This window comes from Equus caballus, chromosome 12 (genome assembly GCF_041296265.1).
Source record: "Equus caballus isolate H_3958 breed thoroughbred chromosome 12, TB-T2T, whole genome shotgun sequence".
NCBI lineage: Eukaryota > Metazoa > Chordata > Mammalia > Perissodactyla > Equidae > Equus > Equus caballus.
The window spans coordinates 40,233,257-40,245,815 of NC_091695.1; positions in this window are offsets into that span (position 1 = coordinate 40,233,257).

Consider the following 12,559-nt stretch of genomic DNA (forward strand, 5'->3'; position numbering starts at 1 on the left):
AAGTAGAGCACGCAAACTTAACCACTATGCCACTGGGCTGGCCCCCAGACATATGCTTTGAGCTGGAAGGGCCCAAAGAATCATCTAGTCCAATGTCCTCATCCTAGATACGAGGATACTGAGGTCCAGTGAGGGAAGGAACACAGATCTGACTCCCAGCGTCCCTTGCATCTCCACGTGGTACAGTCTTTCTAAATCTTAAATTCACTGGGGCAGGAGAGAGGCTCTGACAAATGAAAGAGGGAAATCTTATTGTCCGGGAGCAGTCGGGCAATCTGGGTGTTCTGGCTAATTATAGGGGCCTCAGTGAACTTTCTGTGGGCCATGAACTCTCCTACCCACTCATTTGTTCATCTGTTAATCTGTTCATCCCCCCATCCATCCATCCATCCATCCATCCATCCATCTCCCAATCCATGCATCCTTCTATCTACCTAATGTGTCCCATGCCTTGTATGTGTGAGGCCCCGTGCTAGGAGCCTGCCCTACCCTCCAGTCTGCTTGTCAGAGGAGACAGAAGCCCAGAAAGGATTACAGCATAAAGGGGAGTGACCTCAATGCCACAGGAGAGGTCCACACAGTTTCAGTGGTCTCAGAAGAGGGAAAGAATGACCAGGTTTGAGGGATCAGATCAGGGTGGGTTGCCCAGAGAGGGTGGCATTTACACTGGGCTGTGATTGGAAGGGGATCAACAGGTGGAACTGGGGAAGGACTTGTGACTCAGGGGTGTGAGTGCAGGGATGCTGGGGAAATGGGAGGTAAACTGGATGAAATAGTGTGAGCAGAACCTCTCTTCCCACGCAGGGTGGTGGCCTTGGTCTCAGGGGCTAGGACATGGGTAAAAGTCTCAGAAGGGCTGATGATCCCTTGGGCTTCTCGGTTCCCTTGGAGGTGGGAGTGGGGAACCTCCGAGGCTCGTGGCCTGCCAAACTGAGTCATGCTCAGTGGTGCCGGAACTCTGTGTAGAGTCTGGGTCTCTTGCTCCTCATAAGGGTCCATCCAGCTGAATGGGCTATTTGAGCCATCCTGATGTCTCTGTGCCCGGCACTGGCTGTTGCCCACCTGCCTGCTCACCAGCCCCTCAGGTTCAAGGCAGAAGCTGTAGCATGTGTGGGGCCTTGTCCTGCTGCCTAGACTGCGGCTCCAGGTGGGGATGGTGAGGTGTTCAGTGAATTCTCAGGAGCCAGGAGCTATTCCTCTCTGGTGGCCTTGCTAAACCCCTAAGCCCTCATCATTGGCTCTGGGGCCTGATTCAGCCCCTGTCCTTGGGCAGCTCCAACAGAATAGGTGGCCTGTGTGTGGTGACCTGGGCAAAGGCTTGTCCTCTGTCCTCAACCCCAGCCTCTCTCTCTCCTCTCCATGGGCTTTAATCTAAAATTTCCTCATGGGGACAAGGCTATCCAGGGAAGAGAGGTTCCACAGGCCTGAATCTGAATCTTGACTCCACCACTTGCTGGTTGTGTGGCCTTGGGGAGGTGATGTCACCTGTCTAAGCCTCAGTTTGCCTACTTGTAAAATGGAGATTAATCCCTACATTATACGATTGTTGGTATTTGAAAGTCTACAATTTGTAAAGCTCTGAGCACAGTGCCAAACACGTAGTACCTAATTTGAGGATCAGCCCCGAGGGAGAGGGCCTCAGGAAGGCTGAGCAGTCCCAGAAGAAGAGGAGGAAGAGAAGGTTGCTGGGAGAAGGGAAGACAGGAGGGGTGCCCTATGGCCCCAGAGTCACAGGCTGAAAGAGCTTCCAGGTGGGTTGGTGGGTGTCCTGGCCCAGCCAATCGCTGCCGAACCCATCACGTTGCCACGCAGGCTGGGCCTCAGCTGTCACCCCAAGTGGGAAAGGGCAGGGACCCAGGACGACGGACGGGCTGTGCTCCAGGAGCCGAGCAGCCGGGTCAAGGCCGGCAATGGCGCCCTGGGGCAGCTCTGAAGGAATGGCTTGGAGTCGCCCCCTGCTGGTGAACACCGGAACTGCATCTCTCGCCTCAGGACGTGTGGCTGTGTTGGAGGTTTCACCCCAAACCCCTGGGCACTGGACAACTGGGGTAAGAACTTGAAGGAGGGGACCTCAGTCTGATTCTCTTGAGCTGCAGGCTGATAGGGGGACAGATGCCATGGTCCCCATGCCACTGGCACGGCTTTCTTGCTCATCAAATGTCTTAGCCCAGGGTTGGCCGACTCAAATGCCGGTGGGGCTAGGGGATGTGAACCAGTGAGGCGGGCTCCATGTCAGCAACAGCGAGCGGCCGGGTCCGCAGAGAAGTGCAGAGCGCATGTCCAGTCTGAAGGGGGCAGCGGCTGTTCGGCACCAGCTGGTGTTGCCATGGGGATATGCAGGCGCGGGGTTGCCAGATCTTCAGATATTTTAAAAATAGCTTGAAATCTGGACTTCTGTGTGAAATTTTCCAATTGTGTAGGCTACCCCTCCTCCCACCTTCTGGAATCCCTTTGTCTTTTCTGCTTCTACCACCTAGAGGAGCCACAGGCTCCATCAAGAGATTCCTTGTAGAATAAGGTAGGATTTCCCTGGATTTGTCCTCACAGTTCCTCCTTGCTGGACCTCAGGATTCGGTGAGCAGGGGCTTTAGGAGTTTGCTCGTTCGGCAGACATTTATCCAGCACCTGGGCTGGACCTTGTGCAGAAAGGTGCTGAAGTTGGGAGGAAATGAAGAAGACACAGAGTACTGCTTTGGGGGAGTCACAGACCGCTGGAGGGAGAGTAGAGGGGATAGTCATCCATGGAGCCAGTGCCAGGTGTCAGGCACACCTCAGGGACACCATCCCACGTGCCTTCCCAATGAGGACTCATATCAAAGCCATGTGTTTCCTCTCTGTAATCATCTGTGGTGGGGTGGGTGGATTTGATACCATGCTGTACTCACTCTCTTTTAGCATCTTTTCGCTCACTGTTCCCAAGGCCAGCTCCTTCTTGGCTCTTGAAATGTCACCTCCTCCGAGAAGCCTTCCCAGACCACTCTAGCTAGCCTAGGGTAATGCTTCCCACTCTGGTAAGGCTTTCTTTACCTGGCGTTATGCTCTTAATGGCATTGATCACTGCCTGAAGCTATGTGCTTATTTGCTGTCTATCTCCCCTGCCCCCGACTGTGAGGCCACGAGGGCAGGGCGTGGCTCTGACGTATTTGCTGCTGACTGGGCTTATGGTGGGAGCTCTGTGAGTGCACGTTCAGCATATGCACTCTGTCTACAAGCCCCCTTTCCAGGAAGCAGTCTTAGCAGAGGTAGGGCTCAGCCCTGGACCCCACTTGCTGGGCCCTAGTTTCCTCACTTGCCAAATGGGCACAATGATAATAGTTCCAACCTCATAGGGTTGTGAGGTGGGTGGGTGCATGTGGTCCCGTGAGGCTGGTAGGCCTGCACCCTATCATGGGTCTGGTGTCTCTGGGTCCTGGCTGGGAACTTGGAGTTTATCTTACAAGCCCCTCCCTGCACGGAGCAGTGCATTTATTCTGCTTGCCTTGTTTCCTGCCCACAGCCCTTGCACAGGCCTGCTCTGCAGTTGGTCTCCCTCAACTTGGCAGCAGAGCTGAGTGAAAAAGATGGGCTGAGCCTCTGGGAGCAGACGGTGCAGGACAGAAGAAGCCACAGATGCAAGGGGGGATGCTCAGAGCCTGAGAAATCCCAATGCAACTGCCTTCTCCTGGTCCTTGGGCTTTAAGGCTTCCTCGGGGGGAGGGACATTGGCAGATGAAGTTTACCATGATGTAGGCAAGGGCCAATCGCAGCTGGGCTCCTGCATGTAGAGGACTTGGCAGTGGGGACCAGTTTGTAAAGATGCCAACAACCAGATACATAGCTGCTTGGACAGGGGAGTGAGCCTGGGGCTGGGGCTGGGGGTGGGAGAATGGTCAGGTGGCTTACTATCAGGTGCATTTGTATCTGCTGAACCCACAGGATGCAGAATTGTAGACGGCTGTCCATCTGGGGTAGGGGGCATCCGTCGCCCACCCCAGGGCTCTGACCTCATCTGTGTTTCATCAGTGCTGATGATGAAATTTGGAGAGGTGAAGTTTATCCGGTTTGCAGGAAACCCAAAGCCAGGATAGAGGGTATCTAAGTAGGAGGATCAGAGTCCAGAGAGATTAGAAAGCTGAACGGCTGAGCCAGCCACTTTCTAGACATGCCACTTCAGACAAGGCGCATAAACTTTTTGAACCTTGGTTTCCTCATCTGCAAAACGGGGCAACGTTGCCCACATTGCAGTGCCGTGAGGGTTAATGGGACAACCTATGAACAGCACCCAGCGCGGGTGCTAACCAATGGCTGCTACCATCATTAATGATAGTGTGAGCTCCTTAAGGGCAGGGGACTTATCTTTCGGTGCTGTATCCCCAGTGCCTGGTACGGCGTGGGCACCGAACAAATGTTTGTCAGATGAATGAACAAGATGAAATTTGACAGGGATAAATGTCAGTTCCTGGACTCACATCCAAAGACCCAGCTGCACAAGGATTCAGCGTGTGGGGGAAATGGCTTAGCAACAAACAGCACATGCGAGAAAAGTTGAGGGATTTAAGGTGATGGAAATTTTGGTCAACAGGAGGTGGCTGCCCTCACCAACCAGAGCAAGCTCGGGTGGCATTATTAGGGGCCCCGTGCTCAGAAGGAGGGAGGCCACAGTGGTTAGACCTGCCACATACCATTCTGCATTACCCCTGTGGGATATCTGCCAACAAGATGAAGTGGGCATGAGGCCTAAAGACCACACTCATGAGGTATGGTTGAAGGAATCAGGGCTCTGAGCTTGGAAAAGAGAAATTGACCAGGGCACGTGGTGGCCTTCAGATCTTGCCTCTTCTGCTTGCTCTGGACAGCCCTCAGTTTCCTCATCTATGAAATGTGCAGGCCACGGGCTGGAGCTCACTCAGCTGCTGCAGAAGGGCAGGAATGGGAGGCTGAGCTGGGCTCAGTTCGCCTGCCTGCCCCACTACGCTCCTCAGCACTGGGGGACAGCTGGCAGGGAAGCTGCGAGTGGCTGGCGTCTGTCTCCTGTGTGGGGTTGGACCAGGATGACAGAGGCGGCCCGTCCCACCCTGACCTCCCCGTTTCCTCCATCTGAGGCTGATCTTGTAGTTCCGTTTCTTTCTGCGCAGCCAGCTTCCTTCTCATCTGCATGTTTTGGGTGTACAATTGTGTGTGCGAAAGGCTGGTTCCAGGTGCCTCTTCCTCCCACACACCACCCTGCGCCTGCCGCTGGCCCCCCTGAGGGTCCCTGTCTGCCCTCTGGTGGCCGCAAGGGGCACTGCACTGGGCTCGTGGAAAGTCTTGGAGAAGAGCCAACCTGAGTAGGGTTAGAATCAGACATCTTGGTAAAAATCCTGGACCCCGAGCAGTGGATACACACAATGTGGTATACACACCCAGTGGAATATTAGTCAGCCTTAAGAAGGAATGAAAGGGCCAGCCCCAGTGGTTAACTTCCGTGTACTCCGCTTTGGAGGCCCATTCAGTTCCCAGTGTGGACTTGCATTGCTCTGTTAGGTGCTGTGCTGTGCTAGCAGCCCACATACTAAAAAATAGAGGAAGATTGGCATGGATGTTAGCTCCGGGTGAATCTTCCTCAGCAAAAAAAAAAAAAAAAGAAGAAGAAGAATGACATTCTGACACATGCTAAAACATGGATGAACCTTGGAAACATCATGCTTAGTGAAGCCAGACACAAAGCAACAAATATTTTATGATTCCACTTACAGGAACTACCTAGAATAGGCAAATTCACACATATACAAAGTACGATAGAGGTGACAGGTTACCAGGGGCTGGGGCGAGACGGGAGTGGGGAGCTATTGTTTAGTGGGTACAGAGTTTCTGTTTGAGACGATGGAAATTTCTGGAAATGAACAATGGTGATGGTTGCATTACATTGCGAATGTACTTAACGCCACTGAGTTGTACACTTAAACATGGTTAAAATGGTAAATTTTCTGTTATGCATATTTTACCACAATTAAAAAAGTACCAAAAAAAAAAAATTCTGGTCCTGCCACTTAAAGGCTACATGACCTTGGTCAGTCCCTTCTCTGAGCCTCAGTTTCCTCATCTGTAAAACAGGGTGCAACAATGCCTACCTCACTGCCACCTCTCTGGTACAAGCCACCACTGGCTCTTCCCTGGAGGATTGCAAACAGCCTCCTCAGTGGTTTCCAGGCTTCCTTCCTGGCCCTCCAGCCCAAGTCATTTCTAACTAAGCAGCCAGAGAATCTACAACCATAAGTCAGATCAAGTTACTCTCTTGTTTAAAATTCTCTCCTAACTCCTCCCCTTGGCTGCCAAGATCTGGCCCCTCATCACTTCTCCTCTCTCGGTACTTTCCCCCACTTCTCTCCAAGCCATCACTTGTGCTCCTTTCTGCCTCCAGGCCTTTGGCTTTGCTGGTTACTCTGCCCTGAACACTGTTCTCCCAGTGGTCTTGTTTGCCGGCTTCTTGTCATTCAGGTCTCAGCTCAGATGTCGCTCCACTCCCTGCCACCCACTCCAGTGTTGTCTTGCTGCTTAGTCTTATCTTGTCACTTCTCTCCTGTTTTATTTTCTTTCTTCACAGCACCCATCATTATCGGAAACTGTCGTATCTTCTTCTTCTTCTTTTTTTTTTTTGAGAAAGATTAGCTCTGAGCTAACATCTGCCACCAGTCCTTCTCTTTTTGCTGAGGAGGACCGGCCCTGAGCTAATATCCGTGCTCATCTTCCTCTACTTTATATGTGGGACGCCACCTGAGCATGGCTTGATGAGTGGTGCCTAGGTCAGCACCAGGGATCCGAACCAGTGAACTCTGGGCTGCCGAAGCGGAACATGCGAACTTAACCTCTGCACCAGCGGGCTGGCCCCACGTCTTATCTTCTTTATGTAACTAGTGATAAATAAATGACAAGCAATAGGATATATTGGAGTATATGAGGAAGCCATCTGGTGTAAAACTAATTTGGCCTGACCTTGTTTTTCCCAAAGGGCCTGACATGGCCGTTGAGCATGCGTTGTATATCTGCTTTAAGCATTTGCTGTGTCCCAAAGACAAGAACAATGCCCTTAAAGATAAAGATGCAACTTCCCCAACATTAGCATTTCCTTAAGGATAAGCATCTCTCCCTAGGCTGGGATTGATTGCTGACCTGCTGTGTTCATGGGATTGTGGAAATGCTCTGCAGGCGGAGGCAGTCTCATGACAATTGTAAAAGGGACATGCTAGTCATATGTGATATACGCTCTTTGATGGTATATAACCATTCTGTCAACCCTCACTTCTTTGGAGTGCTCCATTCCTTTGTGAAAGGACTGTCCCTGGGTACATGATCCCCAGATCTGGCTGATAAGAATAACACAAATTTTGATTTATAGATTGGTTATGGATTATTTTCACCGACACTGGTTTATTCAACTGGCTGGACTTTGCAGGGTGCAGACATGAAATAGTTTAATTTTTCTCTGACCACCATCCTAGCTGTTGATGAAAATAATCCATAACCAATCTATAAATGAAAATTTGGGTGAGTTTATTCTGAGCTTAAATCTGAGGATTATAACCTGGGGCCTTTCTTCCCAAAGGAAGAAAGGGCACCAAAGAAGTGGTGTGCCCAGAGTGGTTATATACCCCCAGAGAGGATGTTTCTCATAGTATTGAAATGTCCCTTTTACAGTAGTCGCGAGACTGCTCTGCGATTGATGGAAACAGCAGGTAGGTCTTCTGTCTCGGTGAACACAGCAGGGTGGCAGTCTCTTGTCTCCAGCTGACTGGTCACAGGTGAGCTGGGTAGTCAAAGGTGAGTGCAGCAATCAGTTCCTAGCCTAAGGAAAGATGCTTATCCCTAAGGAAATGCCAATGTGGGGGGAAGTTGCACATTTATCTCAAGGGCTTTTGTTCTGGCCATAGGAAATGTGTAAGCAGATATACAATGCGTGCTCAACAGCCACAGTTAGGCCCTTTTGGAAAAAACAAAGTCAGGCCAAATTAGGTTTATACCAAATGGCTTCCTCGTATCCTCCAATATATCCTATTGCTTGCCATTTTTATTTGTCATAGCACTTGTTTTTTTCCTTCTTTCTTCCCCCTCCTTGAAAATATTTCAGCTAAGTATAGCTTTACCAATTTCTTTCAGGTATTAGAGCAATTTCAATTTCAGGCATGAAAAAGTCTGATTCTTTTAGGAGGATGTACATTGAAGAATTTAGGAGTGAAGTGCCGTGATGTCTGAAACTTGCTTTCAAATGGTTCAGCCAAGCCACACTTACGCACTCTCACACACACACACTACAATGTCAACAATTTTTGAATCCAGGTAGTAAGGATGTGGGTGTTTATTGCACTGGTCTTTGAACTTTTCTGTGTGTTTGAAAATTCTTATAAAAAGTTGGGCAAAAAAGAAACTGTTTTGCCAAGTTGAAAAAGGGGCCTAGTCCTATCTAAATAAAAATATTTATCTCACATCTAATATAAGCTTCTCCTATTCAGGCTGACCTGGTTTTCTGCAGTGGGGACGGTGGGGGTGGTGGGTGTGTGGTCGAGGTCCATGTCTTCATTCCCTTTGATTCACCTCCTCTCCCACTGCTAGCAACGGCTTTCTGGCTCCTTCAGGATCCAGAGGGGAGTAGGGATGAAAGGAGAAGGGTGAGGCTCCTTGATTATGCTGTTTTCATGACTGTGGGGTGTACTGGTGGGTTTGCCCTCCAGGGACTCTGTCTGCACCATTCCCTGCACACTCAGGTGCCCCGAGCGTCCCTGAGAGTCAGAGGCTCAGATAGCACCCAGGGCGGTGAGGGTGGGGATGAGGTGCCAGGGTCCCCTCTGGCAATCTCCGCCCTCCATAGTGGTGCTCCTGAGTCCCCTTCACCTGGTGTGAGGAGTGGTGTTTTTGGGGTGTGTGTAAACACCACTCCCTTCTTCCTCCTGGGCTGACAACCCTCCAGGAAGAAATTCTCACTCGGAACAGTCTCTTTTGAATTTCCCAACCTGTTTTACAGAGACTGGGGGTGGTGATGGGCTAAGGGGAAAGGGCTTGGCTTTGTTATCTCACAGTAAGTCCAGCCGAGCCGGCTATGCCTCTTGGCTCTGGGGCCTCAGCAGAGCGCCTTCTGGGCAGGAATGGTCCTATTCACGGTCCAGCCCCTCCATTTACTTGTTGCAGTCTCCCCAGACGGCTGACACAGACCAAGGTGGTTGAAGGTGAGGCCAGACAGCAGCCAGGGCTCCAGTAGGGCAGGAGGCAGGAGACACGAATCAAGAGCTCACAGTGAAGAACCCAGGTGGGCCCAGATCCCTGTTCCTGCCCAGGCTCAGTCTCACCCCTGTTCCTCCCACCCTTACAGAACCAGCCAGACTCAGTCTTAACTTTTGCTGGGTTAAGGCAGCTCAACTTAGAGGGTTAACCGGGAAAAGAAAATGGTCCAGAAAGCAAAGGATAAGCAGAGAGTGGGTGAGAGCACGTGTGTACGCATGTTAGTGCACCTGTGTGAGTGCATGTGTGTGCACAGTGTTTGTGCGTGTGTGTGCCCATGTGTGCACGTGTGTGTGGTGGCTAGCTCCCAGGGCTTATTTGGGGCAGGCAGAGGTGGTGGATTTGAGGGGTAATGAGTGTTTGCCTCGGGTGTGTAAGGACATATACAAATTAAAAATAAGAAAAGAAAAGTTTAATTCTCCCTGTGAAAAAAAAAGAGAAGAGACTCTCCCCCTCCCTTTTTTTTTTTTAAAGAGGATTTAGTTTAGAAACCTTGAAATTGTAGGTTCTGCCTCTTTGAAATGTATGTAAATCCTTTCAAAAGCTAAGTGAGCCTCTTGCCAGGTTTGCATCCCAGGAATGTTTCCTCTGGGACCTGGAAGCCATCTCTTTGAGACAGAATCACGGAGGAAGAAAGCGCCCCTTTTCCCACTTTGCGTGGGAGAGTAGCAGCCCGTCTCCAGCTGGTGCCCGGCTCCAAGTTGCAAACCTACCTCCTGCCCTAATAAGAGGAAGGTATTTTTTGTCTGCATACAAGCAATTAGCAAACACAGGTAGCCACCGCAATTACCAGGTAAATTTAGTACGATGTGTAACAAACGGTGCCGTGAAGTCCTCTTGCTGGAGGACTCGTCATTGTTTACCTCGAGAACATGTGGAAAGGTTATCTGCCTGGCTGTATCAAAGGGTGAGAGTTCTTTCTTTGCAGTCTCTGCGGATTGCCTGTGGTGTGCAGCACGTTCTGGTTGAATGCTTATTCAATAATAAAACTGTTTGCTTTCCCTTGCACTTTTGTGGAGAGGTTTTCAGGGTTGGCAGGAGATTTCGTCTTTAATTTGTATTTCCACAGCAGGTGTCTGGGCGCCCTCCAGAGATTTTTTTTTTTTTTTGTGCATGCGTGTGCATGCTTTCCAGAGAGAGGCGGCAGCTTGTGTCTCAGGTGGCCTGAGGCCGCCTGGACCACTGGGGCCTCCTTGGGCCAGCCACCCTGGAGGCAGTCTCTCTCAGAAGCGGGTGAGGGGCTCCTCGCCCAGGGAAAGGGGGCGCACCGTCGGCGTGCTTCGGGGCCCACGAGGCGGCAGATCCGGCTGGGCTGGGGCCCTGGACAGCAGCCGCCTGTGGAATCGCAGCGGCTGGGCGGTGAGAGCCGCAGTCTGGGAGCCCAAAGTGGGGTTTTTGGGAGGGTGCGCCGCCCGGGGGCTGGCTCGACAGCGAGGCCGTGTGGCCACGAGAGGCGCCAGCGGCGGGACCGCTGCTGCTCTCCTTGGCCGGCGCCGGGAAGCCACAGACCTCCACCTTCCAGACAGCATCAGCCTCGGAGTGGGGAAAAGAAGGATAATAAGGCAGCTGGGGGCCTGATCCACCGATTGGAAACGATTGGTGCTATCAGCTAACATTTCCTGAACACCAACGAATTATAATGCAACAGGCATCCTTGAGCCCTCTTTCGAGCCTGATCCCCACTTGGGTACCAAAGCAGAAATGGCTGCATCTCAAGGTCAGGCACTCATGGGGCAGCTCAGGGCGGCTCAGGGCCACCGGGCGTCATTCCTGGTGCTTTCCTGAGGTGATCCAGGGAGCATCTCTCCAGGGAGAGTCAGGGAAGTGGTGCCCCTGACTGTGCAAAGGGGTGGACCCTGCGAACATAGGCAAGCGAGGGCTGGAACCCTCACCCCCCCAAGGGAGCAGGTCCTCTGACTGTCCAGAGGGTCCGGCTCCAGGGCACACACAGGGATGGTACATGGATAATTCCTCGTGTACCAATTCCTGTCCATTAGTATATGTTGGGAAGGATTCCATGACTGTGCTTGAGTTCAGTGGGAACAAGTGGCTGATTGATTACTGTATGAGTTTCCTGTGGCCGCTGTAAAAATTACCACAAACTTAGTGACTTAAGGCAACATAAATTCATTGTCTCACAGTTACGGAGGTCAGAAGTCCAAAATGGGTTTCACTGGGCTTAAATCAAGGTGTTGGGAGGGCTGGTTTCTCCTGAAACCTCTAGAGGAGAATCTATTTCCTAGTCTTTTCCAGCTTCTAGAGGCTGCCCCCATTCCTTGGCTTGTGGCCCCATCCAGCAATCACCTCACTCCGACATCTGCTTCCATCCTCACGTCTTCTCTGACTCAACTGCCTCCCTCTCATAAGGACCATTGAAATTACATTGGACCCAACCAGATAATCCAGGGTAATCTCCCCATCTCAAGATTGGCAGAATCCCTTTTGCCATGTAAGGTAACATATTCACAGGTTTCGGGGACTAGGGTATGGACACCGTTGAGGGGACATTACTCTGTCTACCACAGTTATCAGTGTCTGTATCTTAGTTGGGTTCCCCGATAAGCGTATTGATCCTGGGCCGAAGGTTGAAGTGCAAGCGGTTTATTTAGGAGGTGATCCCAGGACACACAGTAGGACGGGAGGGGGAAGTGGGTCAGGGAAGAGAGGGGGCCAATAAAGGAAGCGTTGTCAAGGAAGAAACGCCTGTGGGCAACTGGAGCTGAATCCCGCTGGGGAACTGCAGGAGATGGTGTGGAGCATATGCCTCCGAGTTATCCCTGCATGCAGGCTGGGGAAGCTGGGGTGTTTTACACCAACTCTGGTCAGTCATGGGTTGAGGGCTATTGTGTGCGTAGTTCATTCCCCTGCACTTCTAGCCTGCCGTGCCTGGGCAGAGCAGGCTCAGCTCACCAGAGAAAGCCTATTGGCAAAGAGATGCAGGTCCTGGCAACAGGAAGTCAGCCTGTCAATCACTAAAATGGTAAAGGCCAACAGGATGTGGTCAGGGCGTTGACAGTCTCTGCCAGTCTGCCGTGGGTATGGGAGGAGGGTGTGGTGGCAGCATAGCGAGTCTCTGTCCGTCTCTATATCCATAGGACTCTTGGGGGGGCATGTGGCCAGGGCCATCAGCCAGTCAGTCCACCTTCTTTGCTCATGACAAACAAATGACAAGCAATAGGATATACTGGAGGATATGAGGAAGCCATTTGGTGTAAACCTAATTTGGCCTGACCTTGTTTTTCCAAAATGGCCCAACATGGCCGTCGAGCATGCGTTGTATATCTGCTTTAAGCATTTGCTGTGTCCCAAAGACAAGAACAAATGGCCTTAA